Here is a 24,511-nt window from a genome sequence, read left to right as displayed (position 1 = left end):
ACATAGTCTTAACCCTGAAGAAAGTTGGTACTAGGAGAGAGGAGAAGGCTTATCACCAAGGAGCGTCCAAAACCAGTGCAGTAAGACTCCCTTCATTAGGTGTGCAGTGTCCTCCTTGAACATGCAAACTGTCCTGACTCTCCACCAGCCAAATTTGCTATGTCTCTTCCACCAGCAGCTGAATGTACCTTTTCTTTCTCCCCTTCTCTCTCCAGACCAAACTGTACTGATTCTGTAACCCAATTCCTCAGAGTATCAACTAAATCACATTCATCACAAAAAGATGTTAGAAATTGACAGTAGCCTCCATGCTATGTCTCCAAAATACATTTGCATTTTGATTTTCAGGGCAGGAGCAAATGATCCTAAAGGGATGAAGCTTTCATGGCAGCAGGTGGAGGCATAAGGGAGAGGCATTGGGTTGAGGCAAAGTCCTCCGTGCCTGCCCCAGCACTCTCCAAGTCACAGGATGTATGCAGTTTTTATCTGCATGTCAAATACATTTGACTATTCAAAAAGCTCCACTCATTTTTATTCTGGAAACTTTTTTTCCTCCTTCCTTCTTTCCAATGCTTGGCGAATGGATGTCAAGAGACATATTAGAAGATAACATTTGATTTCTTGTGGAAGCAGGTCACTGAAACACCCGCATTTGTTTTAGTCAGAAGCCTCTACTACAGAACTTTAGTTTCTGGGAATTGATCAAGTCCAAGATCTCCAGGGGGCAATGAGGTCAAGCTCACTGCAATACCACTTGGCTGGGGTTCAGCTGACTGTTGGTGTGTGGGTGTCCTCTAACAACGTGGAGCAGACTAATAAACAGAACATGCTATTTTTTTGGAAAATGAATGAAGCCCAGTACTGGGAGACTTAGGTGGGGTGTGTTAACCCTGTACTGAGCCATAAATGGGACCTTTGAGGTTTCTCGTGGAAATTATAACATTTGTGGATTCTAAAATAGAGAAGTGGCCAAATCTTAGAAGCTGAATGAGAATGAGTCATGTTGGTAAGGTACTTTGCAGGCCTTACAAACAACTTATCAGTTATTGTCAGGACTGGAAACATCCTTAGGCTAGCTCTGAAGTAAGTCAACTCTTGGGTTTCAAATCTTGGTGACCACAGCAAAATTGACTTCTCAGAACTTGTGTTTCTTCTGTTATAAATAAGCAGAGACTGCGGTAAGGAGGAAGAAGAGTCTTTGGAGCATTTTGAACATCATGTGTCACATAGTCAATGCATCATAAATGTTCCTCCTCATTATTTAACAATTGTCAACTCTTTACCATGCTCACTATGCATAAGGCACCTGGATACATATCCCCGGCCGTGATTATGGCACAGGTACCTACCTCTCATCAGAAGGAATTTATAAGCTTTCATTCAATTCTTGGAGCAGCATATTTTCTTTCCTAACAGTGTTGCCCAGGCTTGGCACTTTCCAAGCATATCCAGCTCAGTGAGGGGAAAAGACCCAACAATATCCTGAATGTTAAGAAGGTGGTCCAGCATCTCTGACCTTTTCCAAATAAAAGAATCTGTGGTTTAGGGAATAAGTTTCAGGTGAGTAATCCACAATATGCCTGAATTGCCAATATCTAATGAGACTCTAACTCATTTAATGCAAGTTTTTCCTTGGGGTTTCTAAAGCTCCGTATCAACACTTTTCCTCCTAACCCAGCTAACCATCTTTCTCTCTTCAGCATCAGTTGCCCATTCCAGATACAGGCCACTGTGTTTCATTGCTGGCTGACCCAAATGTTCTTTTCTCTTAGTCTAAGTCCTCTGCGTGTTCTGGATAGCTCCTTAGCCAGAAGTGTGTGTATTTTTATGGCAAGATGTAAAGTAGGAAAACGTGATGCCATAATATATGAAATGCAAACTGTAAGGTTGAAACAACAAAAGTACAATCAGGGCAGAAGTGTTAAAAAACATTATCTGACCCTTGAGAGGACTCAGCAAAAGCTGACCTTTTGATCTACAGTCATGATTCCTGCATTCATTTTGAAAATCAAATGGTATTTTCAAGATGGATTCAAAGGCAGGACCCAGCATCATCTACGGTTTCCATGAGCAAGTCTCTCAAACTATGACAACTCCTATCTGACTGCCTGCATTCATGGAAAGAAGAGGAGCCCTTGTAAATAGGAAATTCAAAAGAAATAAGTATTGACTATTGTGAACCTAATAAGTAGATTAATAAAAAATTCCAGTCAACTAACAAAAGTCTGACTTATTCATTCAATGACAAAAGCGTCTTTGACCACTTCTTCTATGTTCACCCTCTTCTACACGTGGCAGACACAGTGAGAAGTCGCCTGCTTCCTGCAGTTTATAATCCAATGGAAAAAAACAAATACTAAATCAGTAATCAAACAAATGTATAGTCCAATTTCAGATTGTGCAATGAATAAAAATGAAACAGAATTCAGGGTGGAGGGAAAGGGGTGGGGGATCTTGTTGTAGGTTAGCAGGTGGTCAGGGAGACCAAATCTGGATCAAGATGGAGTCAGGTGAGAACTGTCTGTAGGAAATTGATAAAGTTAAACTCAACTTCTCTCACTAAGACTTGTCACTAATTCTGACCTTTAGTCAAAGGGAAGGAAATATGTAAAAAATGGCTAAAGTGGTAACTTTCCCGAAAACCAGTGCCAGAGAATTTTTTGAAGTTCTTTTTATCCCTATAATAAGCTTTCCTTTTCTCATTTATCCCAGAAGCTGAGATTCATTTGTCCCCCACATAGCTTGAAAACTAGTGAGAGGGAAATAGTGACAATGTTTTAAAGGCCTTGCTATTCCTCGATTTGCAGTCAGTATAAATAGACCATTTTTTAAAAGGTGAGCCCAAAAAACCCAAAAAGGTGGAAAAATAGGGAAGCTAAAAATAAATGACTAAAAGAGAAAAGTTCCTGTAATTTTAGGTTGAAAATACTAGGCTGAGTAATCAAGAAAAGTATTTTTACTGCCTTGTCAATATTTTTCCTGGAAGCTCAGGTTAATAGCCCTTCTTTAGATCTGCCGTGTGCGTGCCTAATGGTCTTAGGTGTCTCTGACCACAGAATAACTTTATCCCTAAGAAATAGAGCAAACAGGAATCCTGTGGTTTTACCATTCCCCACAAATAAATAAACATATGGATGTACATAAAAAAGATTCAGGGACCTAGGACAGACAATTTGAGTCTATTTGAGAAGTGTTTCCCTCCGAGCGAAATCTTTCATGCAAACCTTTCCATGCATTTCCAGGAAGCCCTGCTTGCCGAGGGTGACCTTGATCACATTTTCTGGATGGTTTGTACTCGCTTGCAATTTAATGCTGAATGCCCAGCAGCCATGCAGGAAAGCCTAAGAGAGATTGTTCTTTACCTAAACTGAGTCCTTTCTTATTTACCCTGCTGGGGAAAAAAAAAAAAAATACTGGCTTTCATCTCTTCTAAATCTATGGCCAGAAGAAGCAGGGGGTCAAAATGCTGAACAGAGTTTAAAAGGGGGAAAAATAATCCAGAGGGCCTTTAAGCACACACGTAAGTCTCCTGGTCTAGTTTCCCTGAGTTTTATAAGGCATTTGCTCAAAACCCTGCTCCTCAGGCAAGGGGGAAAGTACGTGGTTTTATTGGTGACCAGCAGCTCAGTCTCTAACTGAGACATGCCTCCAGGGGCTGATTCATTAGGTCCCACTGATCTCCAGGTTTAATATAAATCGACAGCTTGAATCACAGCCCTTCCTTCCCTATTCATAGATTCATGATTATTTGATACTGGGTGGAAAATAGGTGCTGGGAATTGTCAGGGGAAATAAATAGCACATCAGATACCCAGACATTACCTGAAGGCCAACGATAGAGGTGTGTGTGCTTTGCTGTCAGACGTGACTAATAGGTCTTCAGTCTGTAGTTGGCCACTGTACGGCCAGCAGAGTTAACAGTGAGGAATATTCACTCTCTTCCAACAGTGTCCAATGTGACCAGGATCTCCATTTATCTAACAACTCCTTGCTGAAAAAATCTGAAAGATCACTTGGAGACTAGAAGCTCATAATTTGATCCCATAAGAAAAAAATAATGATGCTCTTCTAGATTGTTTGGCTGCTTCCAACTTTATCAACATACCAAACCTTGCACTTAATTCAGTCAAAAACCAGTCAGGCCCATCGTTTTCAGGGAAGTAAAAGTAACTACTTCTCTAAAAAAGCAGCAAATTATTTTCAAGCCATTGTATGGGTTAAAACTATCAAAACCTCTAAGAAAGCATTATATAAATCTGTTGTTACTTTAGCATGGAAAAGTCAGCATATCTTGAAAACATCCATAACCAGACTAACAGCAAAAAAAGAAGAAGAAAAACTACCACATTTTGTACAAAATGGCTCAAAGAGTCAGAAAGCAAAGAAAAACATGACTCTTTTGATGTTTCCGAATTTGATATAATGTGGACAAAAAATAAATAATCAGCTGAGTATTCTTCTGTCATGTGGATGTAGTCTCGTTTTTATTCTGCACAGGAAATATTTGAGATGACTGCACAGTGTACCAGTTTGTCCTCACTGTTTGACACATCTGTGACATTTCTTCCTCCAGAAAGGCTGTAAACAGTAAGCAGATTAACTCAAGTACGTTTTTCCCACAGTGTCTTGAGTCTGGTCCTGTTTATCTTTCTATAACAATGAAAACAGATATATTTTTGTGCCTGGAACTCTCCAGATGTATTGCTTTAAGATGCAGTCTGCTGTTCAGAGATGTTGCTAGTATTTACAGCAGAGGAGGCTTTGGCAAGTTAATTACCTGACTTGAGTAACTATGATTTCTGGGTGCAGAGTCTACCCTCTGTAATAGATACTTCATTCAGATTCACTTGTCCTCCTACAGCATGCTGTGATCATGGACTCTCAGAAAAGCGGACCTCTACCAGACACTCAGGTTCTTGGAAGCACTGGCTGACTACAGGAAAGAAAACCTGGTACTCGGAATCAGGGGCAGATAAAGTTGTTTAAATTCTGCCATCATCGTAGGTCAGAATTGGTCCCAAAGCCCTATAAATACTCAGTGTCAGGTTGAGGTTGAGTATTCCTGGTTATGGGAAAAAACAGAGGTAGAATAGTAGGCAAATCATAAGAGTCACATTAAAACTACTAGAGAACCCTGTTTTGAGAGAAGCATTTTTCTTTTTCCCTACATTATGGTATTCCTTCATTAGCTGTGCTTGTGCCTTCCACTAACTGTGACCTTAACCAAAAGGCATATATTTCTGTCTTTATAGATTTTGATATCAAAATGCTGAGCCACATATACAGTAGACAGACTTTCAATTTGAAACTGTGTAAAACTCAGTTATACAGAATTATCACAACAACAGTAAAAGATTCATTTTTTTCAATTGCACACAGAACAATTAGCATGATAGACTATATTCTGGGCCATGACAAAACATTTGAAAGAATAGAAAATTCTTCAAAAGAATGGAAATCATACAAAGCATGTTTTCTGATTATAAAAAATTAAGATAGACATTAATAACAGAAAAATATGTGAAAAGTCCCATAAATATTTTGACATTAAAGACCACACTTCTAAACCACCCATGATTCAAAGAGGTCCTGTGGAAATTTAACAATACTTTAAGCTGAAAAATAATTAAAATATAATGTTACAAAATTGGTTGAATGCAACTAACATAGTGATTACAATGTACCAACATAAGGAATAAAAGAATAGATATCCCTTCTCACCACTCGGACATTAAGAGAATAATAAGAGAATACTATAATTCTATGCCTCTGAATTCAACAATTTGTATTCAGTTGTATTCAAGAATAAATAAATAACCCAAATAATTCTCTATTATAGAAATTGAATTTGCAGTTAAAAAATTTTACAGAAAAACAAAAAGCTCCACGCTAGGGCAATTACATGGGTTAACTCAACATATAAGGAAGAAATACCACCCATTCTAAACTATCTATATTGGGACATAGAATAGGAAGAAACACTTTCCAGCTCATTTCTGAGGCCATTATTAGCCTAATACCAAAGGCAAACAAAGACATTACAAGAAAAAAATATAGGCCACCATCCCTCATAAACATAGGCAAAGATCTACCCCAAGAAAACACCAGCAAGTAAAGTCCAGTAGTATATAAAACAGTTAAGTGCCAGGACCGAATGTGTTTACAGCAAGAATATAAGACTGGTCCAACATTTAAAAATCAATCAGTATAACTCAGTGCATTAACAAACTAAATAAGAAAATTATATAATCATCCTAATATATATAGAAAAAAGTATTTTACAAAATTAAACACATTAATGATTTTAAAATCTCAGCAAACCAGGGAAAAAACCAACATTCTTAACTGGATAAAGGGCAATCACGAAAGCGAGCACTCATGCACACGTGTGCACACACAACCTTACCACTTATACCAAACTTCCTGGTGAGAATGCAGATGTCCTCTCTCCCTAAAACTATTTACCATCATACTGAATGTCCTAATAAATGCAATCATGCAATGAAAAGGAATAAAATGTATACAGATTAGAAAATAGGAAAACTATCTCTATTCACAGGCATGATTGTGAACATAGAGAATCCCAAAGAATTTACACAAACCAAAAAAAGGATAACAGAACTAGCAAATGAGTTTACCAAGGTTTTAGAAAACAAAGTCAATACATGAAAATCAATTGTATTTCTATTTACTAACAGTAAAAATTTAAAGTAAAAATACTATGTACAACAGCACCCAAAACCCAAAATTTTTAGATATAAATCCATGAAAAATGAGCAAGATCTAAAAAGTACAAAACACTGATTATAGAAATCAAATCATATCTTAGTAAATAGAGGGACATAACTTCTACCTTGTTGAGAGAGAAATTAGAAGACTCTAATATTACTAAGCTATCTAATTCTCTCCAAATTCATCTATTGATTCAGCAAAATTTTAACAGCCTTTTTTTTTTTTTGGCTATTGTTCTAAAAGGCATTCAGAAATGCAAAGAACCTATAATAGCAAAAATAAACACTTTTGAAAAAGAACAAAATTAATGGATTCTACTCCATTTCAAGTCTTGCTATATGACTTATCACAGGCCAACATCCCTCATATGAGCATAGACATAAAATTATCAACAAAATATTAGGAAATCAAGCCTAGCAATATATAAAAAACATTACTATATCATAATCAACTAGTATTTATCCCAGGGATGTAAGCTAAACATCTAATAAATAAAATAGGTTAAGATACACACTGCACAGCATCTCATAATGTTGAAATCAAGGTGGGATTCTACCCAAAAATTCTAGGAAAAATGTGCTTCCAAATTCATGTGGTTGCTGGTAGAATACAGCTCCTGACTGTTGTAAAACTGAGTTTTCCTTTTCTTTCTGGCTTCTACAGGCCAGGTACAATCCTTATCACATGGGCTTCTTCATCTTTAAGCAAGCAACAGCATTTCAAATTTTTTTCATTCTTTGAATGTTTTGGACTTCCTTTTTTGCTACCAGCGGAGAAAATACTCTACTTTTAAAGGGCTTTGGAAAATAGTACTTTTTCCTGCATGCTATAAGGCAAAAGAAAAGAACTGCATGCAAATACTCTACTCAGGTTAGTAAATTATATTATTTCCATCCAGCTAACCTCTCTGTTGATAAACCTGAAAGCCAACATAATCATAAACCATAAAGATACATGCACAAACCATATTTGTAACCATAAGGACATATACATAATTTTTTATACCCTGTAAAATAACATAATCCAGGTTCATTATTTCAGTATATTTATTAGTTCCAGGAATCAGGTTAGAAAATTTTGAGGGAGCTATGGTAGAATTCTGCTTTCCATATAATCTATGTGTGAAAGAAAGAAACCCAAGCTATACTATAAACCTTATACAAAAATTAACTCAAAATGGATCATAGAAGTAAATGTAATACATTAAATTACCAAAGGAAGAGAAAATCTTTTTGACCTTGCAATGCATTTTCATATATGACATCAAAAGCACAAATTAAATTAATAACAATGATTTGGCTATTTCAAAATTAAAAACTTTTACATTATGGACACAAAGTTAAGAGAAAGAAAAGATAAGTCACAGAATGAGAGAAATATTTGAAAGTCACTTTTCTGACAAAGGATTTATTTCCAGAATATACAAAGAACTTCTCAACAAGAAAACAACTCAATTAAAAGTGGACAAGAGATATTAACATATATTTAATAAAAAAAGAGATATTGATAGCAAATAAGTATTATTAATCATTATGAAAATGCAAATTAAAACCACATACTAAATATAACCATGTGCCTGTCAGATGACTAATTAAAAAGAAAAACCTGACAATACCCAATACTGGCAAGAGTTTGGAACAACTGAAATTTTCATACATTGCTGATATGGTAAAATAGTACTTTCAATGAACCATTTTGGCAATTTCTTATAAAATTAGCATACATTTGCCATATAGACAAAAAAAATAACTCAAAAGAAATGAAAATACTTGTATTTATGCACCTGTCTAAGTTTCTTTACTCATAACTACCCCAAACTGCAAATAATCCTAACATCCTTCAAATGAGGAGTTGATAAATCATGGTGCACGTATACCATGGAACACTATTTATCAACAAAGAGGAACAAACTATTGATACCAACAGCCTCACAGATAAATCTTAAAATGTGCATTTCTATGTGAAGAAAGCCAGATTATACATAGAAAATTCTACATAGAAAATGCTATATGATTCTATTAATATAACTTTCTGGATAAGGCAAAACTCTAGGAACAGAAAATAAGTCAGTGGTTTTCAGGGTAGGAGATCTGGAGAGGAGTTGATTAGAAGGCAGCAGCAAGGATAACTCTTGGGTTAATGATACTGTTTTGTATTATGATTATGGAAGTGAACATGCAACTACATACTACATATTTGTTAGACCTGAACAGCTGTAGACCACAAAGCACAAAGTTTACCATATGTGAATTTTTTATAAACTGACTAAGATGTTGAGGGGAACCCATAATAGAACACAAACTTAACCAATGAGCCTAACTCATAAAAAATGAATAGCATACACCTGCTAAAAGGGGTTGGGAAGACAAGAAGCAATCTGAGCTACTTTGGAAAACAGTATTTTGATTGGACACTGAAAGAGTAAAGACTAACAGAAGTGTACAGTACTACAGTAAGTATGTTTGCTTCTGTTAGGAGAATGAATTTACAATTAATTCAAGGATTTAGTCACATGTTCAAATCTTGGTACAGTGGAGGCTCAGAAATATAATTTTAAATGACTGGCCACTTCCCCGGCTATTACCCTAACTTAAGGTAGAATGACAGAATAGACTTTAGTGGACACTCAGTCTCCACCATATTCTCTTAGATTATCTATTTGGTTTCCCTCTCACCTTGTTGACCATTTCTTTCTACTTAACCTATAAATATTTTTTAGGGATCAGTGCTGCAGGGATGAGGCTGATTCCTGTTCTCTAGAGTTCTCCAGCATCACTTTCTTTCCTGATTATCTCAACCTAATCTATGTTTTTTAGTAATTTAAAAATGCCAATTCATAAATTCCTTTTGCTAGCCTTAACCCTTTCACTACATTCAAAATTTCGACATACAATGGCCATTATGCAACAAAATATTTTACATCACAACTTGGCAATTCAAACTCGTCATCAACAAAACTAAACTATTTTAACCCCACAAAACTGATTCTCCCCAGTACTTTGTCCATCCCAACAAATCATAATGTTGTCCATCCAGTTGCCTAACCAAAATAATATGATTTGCAAATCATTCTCTCATTCCCACGTGCAATTATCCAGCAAAGTCTTGTTGGCATGGAACAGATCTGGGATGGAAACACAGGCCCCGGGAATATAGCCAGGACAGAAACAAGTTCTGCAAAGTTGTTCTGTTCTGTCAGTAACATCAATCAGGGGCAGGGCTAGAACTGAGTGAACACCCCCAGCCTCCATTAAGCACCTGAGGATCTCAGGCCTCACCTCCCCCTGCTGGATAGTGGCAGAGAGCAGCGGCTGGGCTGAGGAGACATAGATCTCCCTGTGATTCAGGTAGGTGCAAACTGCTGGAGTATCTGTTCATTGGAGGCAACTGGGTCACAGCCCTGTGTGGTTATCAGTGACTGGATGTGACAGAGGTGCAAGATGGGGAAGGAGGCATCAACCATCCCAGACTAATCTATTTGTTGGGTGGGTGCTCCTGCCTTCTCAGAGCACCAGAGCGAGTCATATTTGAGTTGTCAGCAAACCCTGTGATCTAGTTGCCAAAGACCTTTTGAACTCTCCCACCTGAGACAGGTGCTGACTGAGACAATTGATTTGGACCTCTTAAACTAGGCCAATCGCCTGAGGACTATCCAAGTGGTAACCTGGGTGTGTTGTTGTGAGAAGGTTTGATTTTCCCTTTCCAATTGTTGCCTGTGGTGGGCAGGATGACTTAATTGCTGGTATTTCTCCACAACTGAGACTATAACCCAGAATAACTAATTCACTAGGGTAGGACAGAGACCAGCTGAAAACAAAACAGGCCACTTAGTCCCATGACACCAAGTAAGTTCCCAGTTTCTCAGGCAGTAGCACTGTATAGCTCCTTGGCAAAGCTCCAGGGAAAATGGTACAGACACCAGTCCCAGCTTTTGGGCAAAAGGCTGGTTAATCACTACTCCTGGAACCCCCAACCCAACTTCTCTTTATCTACTCATCTAGTCAAATGGTGTAAAATAATTACGGGAAAAACTCCAGTAACATGAATAACCAGAGTAGATCAACCCCCACCAAGGAAAGATACAGCAGATGCACTGAAGAGCCCATTCATAAATAAGTGGCCAAGATGTCAGAAATCGAATTCAGAATTTGGATTCCAAACAAGATTCATAGAATGGAGGAAAAGTTGGAATTAGAAATTAGAGGAGCAACTCAAAAATTGTCTCATGAATTCAACGAATTTAAAGACAAAAACACCAAAGATTTTGACACATTGAGACAAAAATTTGCAGCCCTCAAAGATCTGAAAAATACAGTAGAATCCCTCAGTAACACAGTGAAGCAAGCAGAAGAAAGGATTTCTGACATTGAATACAAAGCTATTGAACACTCCCAAACTCTCAAAGAGGAAGAGAAATGGAGAGCAAAAATGGGTCATTCTCTCAGAGAGCTCTGGGATAATTCAAAGAAAGCTAATATTTGCCTCATAGGAATCCCTGAAAGTGATGAAGTGGCTTTGCAAGGCACAGAAGCTCTTCTCTATGAAATTATGAAAGAGAATTTTTCAGGCATGCCAAGAGATTCTGAAATTCAGAACCCCAGCATGATGCAACCTGAATAAAACATCCCTCAGGCACATCATAATTAACTTCACTAAAGTTAGTATGAAGGAGAAAATTCTGCAAGTGGACAGATGTAAGAAAACCATAACCTACAAAGGGAAGAATATTAGAATGACTGCAGATCTCTCTGCTGAAATTTTCAAGCCAGAAGAGGGTGGTCATTGACTTTTAATCTCCTAAAGCAAAATAACTATCAACTCCAGATCCTGTATTCAGCTAAACTGAGTTTCATTTATGATGGACAAATTAAATACTTTAATGACATTCACATGTTGAAGAAATTTGCCATAACCAAACCAGCTATTCAGGATATTATCAGATAATCCTCCATAATGACCAGCCCAATCCTCTACCACAAAAGTAAACTCACTCAGAAACTTTTGATCAAACTCCAACTTATACAGTGGTGAAAGGATTAAAAATGTCACCGACTTTCAAAAAACTCAATACCCAACATTTTACCAGACTTATCAATATTCTCCATTAATGTGAATGGCTTAAATTGTCCACTAAAGAGTTACAGGTTGGCTGACTGGATACAAAAACTCACACAAGATATCTGCTGCATAAAAGAATCTCATATTACCTTAAAAGATAAATATAGACTCAGGGTGAAGGGATGGTTGTCTATATTTCAGGTAAATGGAAATCAGGAAAAAAGCAGGTGTTACAATTCTATTTACAGATACAATAGGCTTTAAACCAATAAAAGTAAGAAAGGATAAGAATGTTCACTTCATATTTGTTAAGGGTAAAACTCAATATGATGAGATTTCAATTATTAATATTTATGCACCCAATCAGAATTCACCTCAATTTACAAGAGAAACTTTAACACACATGAGCAACTTGATTTTCTCCAGCTCCATAGGAGTCAGAGATTTTAACACTCCTTTGGCAGTGTTAATAGATCCTCCAATAAGAAGCTGAGCAAAGAAATTTTAGATTTAAACTTAACCATTCAACATTTGGATATAACAGACATCCAAAGAACATTTCATCCCAACAAAAATGAATACACATTCCTCTCATCAGCCCATGGAACATACTCCAAACCAATCACATCTTAGGTCACAAGTCTAAACTCAGTAAATTTAAAGGATTAGAAATTATTCCTTGCATCTTCTTGGACCACCATGGAATAAAAGTTGAACTCACTAACGATAGGAATCTGCATACTCATACAAAAACATGGAAGTTAAATAACCTTATGCTGAATGATAGCTGGGTCGTAGACAAGATTAAGAAGGAAATTACCAAATTTTTGGAACAAAACGACAATGAAGACATGAATTATCAGAACCTCTTGGATACTGCAAAGGCAGTCCTAAGAGGGAAATTTATAGCACTGCAAGCCTTCCTCAAGAGAACGAAAAGAGAAGAAGCTAACAACTTAATGGGACATCTCCAGCAACTGGAAAAGGAAGAACATTCCAACCCCAAACCAAGTAGAAGAAAAGAAATAACCAAAATTAGAACAGAATTAAATGAAAATTGAAAACAAAAGAATTGTACAACAGATCAATAAATCAAAAAGTTGGTTTTTTGAAAAGGTCAATAAAATAGATAAACCTTTGGCTAACCTAATCAGGAAAAAAGAGTAAAATCTCTAATTTTATCAATCGTAGATGACAAAGACGAAATAAAAACAGATCCTCAGAAATTCAAAAAAAATTAATAAATATTATAAGAAACTTTATTCTCAGAAATATGAAAATCTGAAGGTAATTGACCAATACTTGGAGGCACGTCACCTTCCAAGTCTTAGCCAGAATCAAGTGGAAATGTTGAACAGGCCTATATCAAGTTCTGAAATAGCATCAACCATACAAAATCTCCCTAAAAAGAAAAGCCCAGGACCAGATGACTTCATGTCAGAATTCTACCAAACCTTTAAAGAGAAACTAGTACCTATATTACTCAACCTGTTCCAAAATATAGAAAAAGAAGGAAGACTACCCAACACATTCTATGAAACAAACATCACCCTGATCCCCAAACCAGGAAAAGACCCAACAAGAAAAGAAAATTATAGACCAATAACACTAATGAATATTGATGAAAAAATAGTCAACAAGATCCTAACAAACAGAATCCAGCAACACATCAAACAAATTATACATCATGACCAAGTCGTTTTCATCCCAGGGTCTCAAGGCTGGTTCAATATACGTAAATCTATAAGTATAATCCAGCACATAAACAAATTAAAAAACAAAGACCATATGATTCTCTCAATAGATGCAGAAAAATCTTTTGATAATATCCAGCATCCCTTCATGATCAGAACACTTAATAAAATTGGTATAGAAGGGACATTTCTAAAACTGATAGAGGCCATCTACAACAAACCCACAGTCAATATCTTATTGAATGAGTTAAATTGAAATCATTTCCACTCAGATCAGGAACCAGGCAAGGTTGCCCATTGTCTCTCCTGCTCCCCTTCCATTAACATTGTAATGGAAGTTTTAGACACCGCAATTAGGGAAGAAAAGGTGATCAAGGGTATTTATATAAGGTCAGAAGAGATCAAACTTTCACTCTTCACAGGTGGTATGATTGTATATCTGGATTGTATATCTGGAAAACACCAGGGATTCTACTGTAAAACTCTTAGAAGTGATCAAGGAATACTGTGTCCCAGGTTACAAAATCAACATTCATGAATTGGTAGCCTTTATATATACCAACAATAGTCAAGCTGAAAAAATAGTCACGGACTCTATTTCGTTCACCAGAGTGCCAAAGAAGATGAAAATTTGGGAGTTTATCTAACGAAGGACATGAAAGTCTCTATAAAGAGAACTATGAAACTCTAAAAAAAGAAATAGCCAAAAATATTAACAAATGGAAAAACATACTTGCCGGGTCCTCCGGCAGTTGCAGTTGAGGGAAGATTGGGGCCAGCCAAATCTCGTCCCAGGGGCTGAGCGGGATGGTGAGCGTCAATGGCCCCAACAGGAACACATGGAGTCGGGAGTCTGTCGAAGCAAGAACTCAACTTTATTGCATCAAGGAGCTGCTTATATAGGGCATGTGGAAGGGGCAGGGAAAGGAGGCGGGGACTGAGGTGGTGTGAGGGGTGGTAACAGGGTTGGACCAATGGCATGATGCCACGTTGGCTGTATCTAGGTAGAGGCAGTTTCAGGCCGGGTCTTGCTGAGTCATTGCTACGTGGAAGTAGCTCGATGGATCTACTTCTAGTCAAGATCGGGAAGTTGCACTAGGCCTCAGGCACATGGCAGGGCCCAACAATTCCTCCTTTTGTTTTTTGTATGGCGGAAAAACATAGTCCCTGTCTTAGGTTGCCTACTCTTGCAGTTTCAGTCTTACCCGTCATGGGGATACAAACATCAAAGGTTTGGTCTCTGTCTTAGGTTGACTGAACACAGAGTGATCTTACCCATCTTTGGGTACTATGAATGTAATCCACCATGCAGCCTCTCCATATCCTGTCTTAGGTTGTCCCATTTTGGGGATCTTACCCATCATCGGTGCTATGGAGCGTGGTTAAGAATAATAGTTAGATTCGTGGTTAATGAGCTGGTGATATCGGACCTTGACCTGATTTTTATTGCCTCTAACCTTTTTAACAGGGTCCAAAGGTGATAACTAACATAAGGGTAAGTAAGGGTCAGGGGAAGAAGGTAGGGTAAAAAACCATGTAGGCCCGTCCTTTCTTTTCTTCTCTTTTCTAGATCTTCTTGGAGTGTTTTGATCTTGTTTTGCATGATCCCAGATCTGTTGGCATAAAAGCAGCACTTCTCCTGCAAAAATAAACAGATGCCTCCCTAGATGCTATGAGACTCCGGATAGTGTTGGGGTCGTCCATTCCCTTGTCACTGGGGGGGATGAACATCATTAGCATCATCAGCAGTGGAAGCAGTTGCTTCCTCATTGGGGGTTCTTTCTGGCTGGATAGACCCCCTGGATAAATTAAGGTTATCCCCTTCTTGTTGGGGCAAGTATTTAAGGTCTCTTGCTGGAACCCAAATGGGTTTTTTTCTTGTTTTGAAGGAAAACACATCCGAAACCTCTCCCTGCTGTAAGGAGTGGGTCTTGTCCTCTCCACCCTCCCGTAGGCGGATCTCGCCATCAGACCCAGATGGAGCTATAGGTCACTGATGAAGACCAATGCTTTTGAAAGGGAGATAAGTGTGGGTCTTCTTTGGAAAAATTTAAGATATTTAATGTGAATAGAGCCTTTTTCAATTGATCATGAGGGGGTATAGACTCCCCCTTTTGTTTTTGTAATTGACCCTTAAGGGTTTGATTGAATCTTTCAATGATAACTTGACCCTGGGGGTTGTGTGGTATGCCAGTGGAGTGTGAAATTTTCCATGTTTGTAGGAAATTTGTAAAGGATTTGCTTGTAAAGTAAGGGCCATTGTCAGTTTTAATTTGATCAGGTTGACCAAGGGTAGCGAAACATTGGAGCATATGGCTAATGGCATGTTTAGTTTTTTCTCCCATCCCTGCTGACACCCAACAGGCATGGGAGAAGGTGTCAATGGACACGAAAATGTATTTAAGTTTCCCAAAAGGGGCATAGTGAGTAACATCTATTTGCCATAGATGATTGGGTCGAAGGCCTCGGGGATTGGTGCCCGAGGTCTGCAGAGGGGGAACTTGAAGGAAAGGCTGGCATGACTGACAAGTACGAACAATTTTTTTCAGATCCTTAACAGGTATGTGGGGATACTTGTGTTTAAGCCCTCTCCAATTGATATGAGTTAGTTGGTGAAATTGTGTTGCTTCTGTTACTATATTGCATTGTGGCATGGAGGCTAGCTGATCTGCTAATTTATTGCCTGTAGCTAAAAATCCTGGTATGTTTTGATGTCCTCTAAGGTGTTGTAAGTAAATTGGATTGGTTCTTTGTTTGAGTAGAGTTCTAACCTGGATCATTAATAGGGATATGGGATTGGAATCTAATTTAATATGAGCCTCTATTAAATTGGGTAGTAGGTTAACTACATAAAGGCTATCTGAAAATAGGTTAAAGGGTTCAGGTATGGAATTAAGGGCCATGACAACAGCAAAAGGTTCTTTGAATTGAGCCGATCCTTCAAGCTCATGTAGGATGGATTTTAAGGGGGTGGGTTTTTGATCTTGCACTGGGGGAGGATAAATAATAATGGAAGCCCCTGGGCACCCTCCATCTGTAAAGAAGGTGAGGAAAGTGGGATTAGGATGCAGGAGAAAAAGTTGTGGTGGTTTCCAAGTTAGTTTGGCAAAGGAGTTCATCCATTTGTAAGGACCATAGTGACAATCAATTGGGCCTGAGAATCCTTCAAGCGCCAATTGAATCCTTCAATTCTATCATTATTTCTCTGAAGCCAGGAAAAATCTGAGAGTTTATATGGGGTGATGATGGAATAGCGTTCAATGCCAAACAATCTGACTGCTATGTCCCTTCCTTTAACTATGCAGTTGGCAATCTGATTGTTTATGGAATAGACTCTAGGGACTCCTCCCACCGAGAGATGAATCCACTGGATAGGCTCCCCATTTTGGGCTAAGAGGGCGGTACATAAAGTTTCTCTGGGAAAGAGGTAGAGGATAAGGGGTATGTGGGGATTGAATCTTTTTAAAGAAGCTTGGTTTATGGATTGTTGAATTTTAGTCAGTATGTGTGGACAATGAGGTGGTAATGTTATTTGAGAGGTTAAATCTAGGCCTTTTAGAAGATTAAACAGGGGAATTATCTCCTCAGTGGAAATAGGGATTCAAGGTCTTAACCAATTAATTTCCCCAAGTAATTTCTGCAGCTGGGGCAAACTATAAGTTTCTTGAAGGACCAGCTGGGGCTTAATAGGGGAAACAGTATCTAGGGAGAGGACAGACCCCAAGATTTTAAATGGGGGGATGGTTTGTATCTTTTCAGGAGCTATTCGAAAATTATTCTGGCAGAGGATAGCAAGGCATTCAGTGGTGAGTTCTTGGAGGTTATCTGAATTGTGGCTTCCTAAGATTATATCATCCATATAAATGTAGAATAGTATGTTCGGTCACGTTAGTAATGAAGTGAAGATGTGTGTCAAATAATATTGACAGATAGGGGGGCTATTAGCCATTCCTTGGGGTAGGACTGTCCACTCAAATCTTAAATCTGGCCCTCAGAAATTGGTTGAAGGTATGGAAAAGGCAAACCTTTCCATATCGTTTGGATGGAGGGGAATAGAAAAAAAAAACAATCTTTAATGTCTACGACTGTGAGGTAGTAAGCTGTGGGAATTGCGGGAATCCAGGGGAGACCTCTCTGGGGGGTTCCGAGAGGGGTCATCCTGTCATATATTTTTCTGAGGTCTTGTAGGAGTCTCCAAGAGCCATTGGGCTTCTTGATTATGAATACTGGAGAGTTCCAAGGGCTAGTGGATGGTCTTAAATGCCCTTGGTCTAATTGTTGGTTGACTAACAAATGTAGATGTTGGAGTTTATTTGAAGGGAGAGGCCACTGCTCTACCCATACAGGGTCCTCGGGTGTCCATCGAATTTGGAATATGGGGGGATGAGCAGTGGCCTTTAGAATTGAGGGTGAACCCGGGAGTGTTCTTGATTGAGTGGTTCGAGGTATGGGTCATCTGGATAATAGTACTGCCCTCTCTGTTTTTGTTGAAGTTGCTTTTCCAGTTTATCTTAGGGGTGATCATCCTGAGAGTTGTTATGGTCGGTGGGGATAAATGCCTCCGCCTCACCTAAAATGTCTTGACCCAGGAGATTGGTGGTTAGGCCCGGACCACAAGTGGGCACACCGCCCCATAGTTTCCACTAGGGTCCACCCAGGGGAGCCAGGCACTAGTTTCCCAGGAGGTAGATCGGCCACCCACGCCTAACAGGGGTGGTCCAAGTATTAGTCACCAAGATTGGGGTACTTCCTCTTTCCTGATAACTGTGAGGTCTGCCCCAGTGTCGATGAGGAATTTGAAGGCTTTATCTCCAATTGTAAGGGTTATTTTTGGTCTCACGCCCACAACTAGGGGAATGGTCCAATGAGTTTTTACTGGTCTGCTCCCCTTTTTTAATGGGGCTGGGGATAGCCCCACAGGGAGTTTAAAGGCTCACCTTTGAGATTGAATTTGGATTTGCAATTGCGGGGCCAATGAAAGCCTTTTTTACAGCGAGGGCAGGGGGTGCGGGGGCCATTCCTCCCTGGTGGGTCAGGGGGGCATTTGGTTTGGTTAGGACATTCCCGCTTGAAGTGGCCCTCTTTACCACACCCGAAACATGTCCACTTGCCTGCAGTAGGGGCTAATTGAAGGGCATTAATAAGTGTTTGGAGTTCTTCCTGGAGGTCTGCCTGAAGTGCCAAAACCATTGCCCTTGCTTGATGAGACATGGAACCAACATCTCGAGTAGCTATGATCTACCTCTCCATCGCCTGGTTTCTTAACCCGGTGCGGGCAAGCTTACAATCAGTGGTCATGCCATCCCAGACTAAGGGCAAATCGGTCCAGTAACTCTCCGGCAGGGAACTTTCTTTTTAGGCTTTTTTGGACTCTGTCTATAAAGGTGGAGAGGTCCTCTGTGTGTTTCTGATTGATTCCCACTATGGGGGATTCAGTGAGGCCCTCGTCTAATTTCTTCCATGCAGCTAGCCCACTGGCCCTGACCTGACCTTGGTAAGGAACAGGAATAGCTGCCTGCTGGAGACCAGTGGAAAATTGATCAGCCATACCATAAAGCATGCCATAAGTTATGGGTATGGGAGGTTGGGCGCTCTGATTACATTCTCCCTGAACACGGCACTCCTCCTGGAAGCAGGCCATCCACTTAAGGAATGTGGAGCCCAGGAGTACCACTTTGGCTAGTTCTTTCCAGTCTCGGGCTATGCATGCTCGGTGCACTAGCCCTTCAAGTATAGTTTCTGCCCAGGGTGAGTTAGGGCCATCTTCAGAAACTGCCTTTTTAGATCTTTGAGATCTTGAGCCTCCCAGGGGTACCAGGCCATGGGGCGATTACCTCCAGGATTAATATTAACCCGAAAAAGGTTGGTAGCTCCGCCCTCAGTACCGCTTTCTCCACCATATGGAGGAGGTGCAGATGGGGCCCGGAAAGGATTAGTTGGAGGATTCCCAAAAGGGTCAAGGGAAGAATAGAGAGGTTTGGGTTGACTCAGCGGGCCAGTGAGGTCCGCTGATTCAGGGCTCTGATCTGGGCTTGGTTCTGCTTTGGGACTTTTATTCTCTGCTTCTCTCAGGGTCAATGCTCCCTCTGTTTCCTTGGGGGGATGGGGGGAGAAACAGCCCTTTAAGGCAGATACAATAGAGAGTGTCCCAAGCAGGGGAATCTCCCCCCTTTTTATATGTGCTCTTCTGATTAATCTTTCAACCCTATCCCAGGTGTCCCAGTCAAAGAGGTTGCTCTCTGGAAGCCAGGGTGCGACCTTAAGTAAACATTCCCAGGCTTGAAGGGTCTGACTATCCGAGAGGTCTAGTCCTCTGCTTTTGAGTAAGATTTTAAGGGATTCCAAAGCAGGGTCAAATTTGGAATTGGACTTCCTCATAATTTATGGGGGTACACTCACCTGCAGACCGATTGGCCCATCAGCGATCTTCATGTGGGGAGCCAAGTTCCTCGCATGGGGCACCAATCTGCCAGGTCCTCGGCAGTCATAGTTGAGGGAAGATCGGGGCCAGCCCGATCTCATCCCAGGGGCTGAGCGGGATGGTGAGCGTTGACAGCCCGAACAGGAACACATAGAGCCAGGAGTCTGTCGAAGCAGGAACTCAACTTTATTGCGTCAAGGAGCCGCTTATATAGGGTGTGTGGAAGAGGCAGGGAAAGGAGGTAGGGACTGAGGTGGTGTGATGGGTGGTAACAGGGTTGGACCAATGGCATGATGCCACATTGGCTGTATCTAGGTAGAGGCAGTTTCAGGCTGGGCCTTGCTGAGTCATTGCTATGCGGAAGTAGCTCGATGGATCTACTTCTAGTCAAGATCAGGAAGTTGCACTAGGCCTCAGGCACATGGCAGGGCCCAACACATATCATGCTCATAGCTGGAAAGAATCAACACAGTTAAAATGTCCACACTACCCAAAGCAATATACAATTTTAATGCAATCCCTATTCAAGCTCCACTGTCATACTGTAAAGGTCTCGAAAAAATAATACTTCATTTCATATGGAATCAGAACAAACCTCAAATAGCCAAGACATTACTCAGAAATAAAAACAAAGCAGGAGGAATCACGCTACCAGACTTCAGACTATACTATAAATCAAGAGTGAACAAAACAGCATGGTACTGGCACGAAAACAGAGAGGTAGATATATGGAACAGAATAGAGAACCAACAAATGAATCCAGCTACTTACCATTATTTGATATTTCACAAGCCAATTAAAAACATTCAATGGGGAAAAGATTTCCTATTTAACAAATCATGCTGGGTAAACTGGCTGGCGACCTGTAGAAAACTGAAACTAGACCTGCACCTTTCACCTTTAACTAAGATAGACTCTCACTGGATTAAAGATTTAAACTTAAGACATGACACTATAAAAATACTAGAAGAAAGTACAGGGAAAACTCTTAAAGAAATCGCCTGGGCGAATATTTTATGAGGAGGACCCCTGGGCAATTGAAGCAGCATCAAAAGTACACTGCTGGGACCTGATCAAACTAAAAAGCTTCTGCACAGCCAAGAACACAGTAAGTAAAGTGAAATCCGAGAAGATATTTGCAGGTTATGTCTTCTGCAAAGGTTTAATAACCAGAATCCAAACGTATTACAAAGAAAAGAGTAAGTGATCCCATCTCAGGCTGGGCAAAGAACTTGAATAGAAACTTCTCTGAAGAAGACAGTCACACGGCCTACAGACATATGAAAAAATGCTCATCATCCTTAATCATCAGAAAAATGCAAGTAAAACTACTTTGAGATATCTTCTAACTCCAGTAAGATTAGCCCACATCATAAAATCCCAAGACCAGAGATGTTGGCATGGATGTGGAGAAAAGGGAACACCTCAACACTGTTGGTATATAAAGGAATGCAAACTAATACTTTCCTTTTGGAAAGATGTTTGGAGAACACGTAGAGACCTAAAATAGACCTGCCATTTGATCCTATAATTTCTCTACTATGTATATACCCAGAACACCAAAAATCACATTATAACAAAGATATTTGTACCAGATTGTTTATTGCCACCCAATTCATAATTGCTAAATCATGGAAGAAGCCCAAGTGCCCATTGACCCACGAATGGATTAATAAATTGTGGTATATATACACCATGGAATACTATGCAGCCTTAAAGAAAGATGGAGACTTTACCTCTTTCATGTTTACATCAATAGAGCTGGAACATATTCTTCTTAGCAAAGTATCTCAAGAATGGAAGGAAAAGTATCCAATGTACCCAGCTTTCATATGAGGGGAGGGGGGATGGTGGATGAAGGGAGGGTAATTGGTGGGATCACACCTATGGTGCATCTTACAAGGGTACATGTGAAACTTAATAAATGTAGAATATAAATGTTTTAACACAATAACTAAAAAAAAAGCCAGAAAGGCTATGTTAACCAGTGTGATGAAAATATTTCAAATTGTATATAAAACCAGAACCTGGTACCCCATGATTGTATTAATGTACACAGCTATTATTTAATAAAAAATAAAAAATAAATAAAAATTAAGGATCTGGAGATGGGAAGATCATTCTGGATTACCCAAGTAGGACTGATGTAATCACAAAGGTCCTCATAAGAGGGAGGCAGGAAAATCAGAGTTAGATCAGAGAGAGAGAAACAGAAAGAAAGAGAGAGAAGTGTGATAAACATTAAGATAGAAGAAGGATAAAAGGCTCTGTGATGTAGCACCATGAGCCAAGAAATGAGATTGATTTCTAAAAGCTGGAAAATGCAAAGAAATGAATTCCCCCTTAGAGCCTCCAGATGGAATAAATGACTGCCAAGATCTTGATTTGAATCCAGCAAAACTTCTGACCTACAGAACTGTAAGATGATCACCTTGTAATTCCTGCATATGTAAGCCACTAAGTTTATGATAATTTGTTACCGCAGCAATAGAGCACTGATACACCATTCATGTTTCTTGATCTCCGCTGCTTCTGCCATAACTCAGGAGTGGTTGAGAGCACAGATTCTGCAGCTAGACTGCCTGTACTTGAATTCCAGCTCTGCTACTTAACTACAAGCCATTCAAGCTTCATGTGCCTCAGTTATTTCATCTATAATATGAAATCATGATAAAGAATTCAGTGAGTTACCATATTTAAAATGCTCAGAATAGTGCTTGGCATATTGTAAGCATTTTATAAGCATTTACTATTTTTACTACAATAATTTATATTCTGGACCATTTCAATACACTTCCTACTTCCTACACAATCTTCCTACTTCCCACACAATCTGTCATTCACAGAGCAGTAAAATGATATATTTAAAACATATAACTTTAAAATATTTTTAAATTTAAATATTTTAAATATTAAAATATATTTAAAATCATATAACTTAACTGATTATAATCCTCCAAGACCTTCCCATTATAACTAAATTAAATCCAAAATTCCAACCAGGGCCTAAAAGGCCTGATACAATATGGTCCATGACTTACCACCTAACCTCAAGATAGTCTAGTCTCTCAGCTGCTCATTCAACTTGACTACACTGCCCTTTATTCTATTCTTCAAACTCACCAATCTTGTTTCTGCCTAACAGCCTTTAAGTGAATTATTCCCCTGCTGGGAATGCCATTTTCCCACATTCTCACATAACTGACTCCTGGAAAGTCATTCAAAGTCTCCTCCTCAGAAGGCTTTCCTTCACAAGTCAAACTAAAATAGCTCCTCTAGTAACTATTTACTTGTATATTTCGTGTATCTTCCCTGAAAAGAGCCTGCTGCTATATCCCTAATGCTCAGAACCACACCTGGAATATTGTAAATACTCAGTAAATATTAAATAAGTGAATGAACTGTTAATATCATGTGTGCAGAGGCCATTTGTTGAGGAATCATATTGGTGAATTCCACATACATTATGAATCAGAGTAGTACAATTGTGAATTTTCCTTCTCGGCATAAAAGTTTCACCTAAAGACAAAGTGATTTGTCCAGTGATGTGCTGTTTCTCACATTTTTTTCTGGGTTTTTTTTTTAAAGTGTCTCTGGAGACACTTTCTCTAAAAATATGGAAAAAGGGGACTTTAGTACTGCATGAAAGGTTGACCTATGTTTAACCTCTAAGACCCATCTCCTAACTCTTGATTCATTTATTTACCTTAAGTTGTTTTGGTTAAGAGTGAAAAACCATGGGCTATCTGATATCTACAAGAAACAAGTACTGTCTTCAGAAAATAGCCCTTCATTGTTGAAAGGCCTTACCTTCTTGAAGATGCAAAGAGAACAGAAAGGAAAGTAGATTTCATATGATCCACAGAGAAGCTCTGATGAGGTCTCCACATGGTCCTGGACCCATGAGATGTAAGCATCAGTTTGTAAAGCTCTGCACCCTGCAGTTCCATGAGAACTACATTTTTTCTCTCTTTTCTCTCTTTTCTTCTCAGCATCAGGCAGCATACAACCAGAAAGAAACCATTCCCAGTCTTCATTTCTCTAAAGTCTTTCCAGCACCTATCCTTACAATATGAGATACTTCACCGGCCTAATGTGTACTTTCAGATTGATAGGCTTTCTGTGACTTTCAGTGTGAATTCAGTTGGCTAATTCTGAGTGTAGGTTAAAAGAAAAAAAAAGCAGATAACCATATTGTGGTCATTTTAAAAATGTAATAAAATGTAACAGTGGCTTAAGGCTCATGGGAAAAAACAAACCACTGGACGGTGATTTTAGTCTTTTTCTCTCTAACTACACTAGTCTGTAACTTTGGGGTACACACTCCAACTGATACCTGGCCTATCAGCTGACAGACTGAGAGTGCCTGCTGTTACTGAGAAGAAAAGATGGGGCATCTGATAGTCAGAGAGAACAAAGACTCCAGTTACTTCATCACTCTTGCCTGAGGGCCTGGAATTAATTGTGTTTCTTTTTTACTCCATCTAATTTTACAAACCATAGTTCTCTGTGGCAGTTTGCTAATTTACCACCTCATCTTAAGATAAGACTTTGCCAACAGTAATAATATTTAGAAAATGCCGTCAGACCTGCCAAGTATGGTCTC

General features: G+C 39.2%; 1 long non-coding RNA gene across 3 annotated transcripts in view; it reads right to left on the bottom strand.

The window, feature by feature from the left end:
* Positions 1–15,261, bottom strand: part of LOC128597644 (uncharacterized) — a 95,119-nt gene extending 79,858 nt beyond the window's left edge. For all 3 annotated transcript variants that reach the window (XR_008383306.1, XR_008383307.1, XR_008383308.1), the window contains exon 1: positions 14,218–15,261. This is a non-coding gene — a long non-coding RNA (uncharacterized LOC128597644). The remainder of the gene's footprint in view (positions 1–14,217) is intronic.
* Between the last annotated feature and the right edge of the window lie 9,250 nt (positions 15,262–24,511).

Source organism: Nycticebus coucang, chromosome 10, assembly GCF_027406575.1.
Source record: "Nycticebus coucang isolate mNycCou1 chromosome 10, mNycCou1.pri, whole genome shotgun sequence".
NCBI classification, from domain to species: domain Eukaryota; kingdom Metazoa; phylum Chordata; class Mammalia; order Primates; family Lorisidae; genus Nycticebus; species Nycticebus coucang.
Note: the sequence above shows the minus strand (reverse complement) of the source record. Positions and strands in the feature narration are given on the sequence as shown.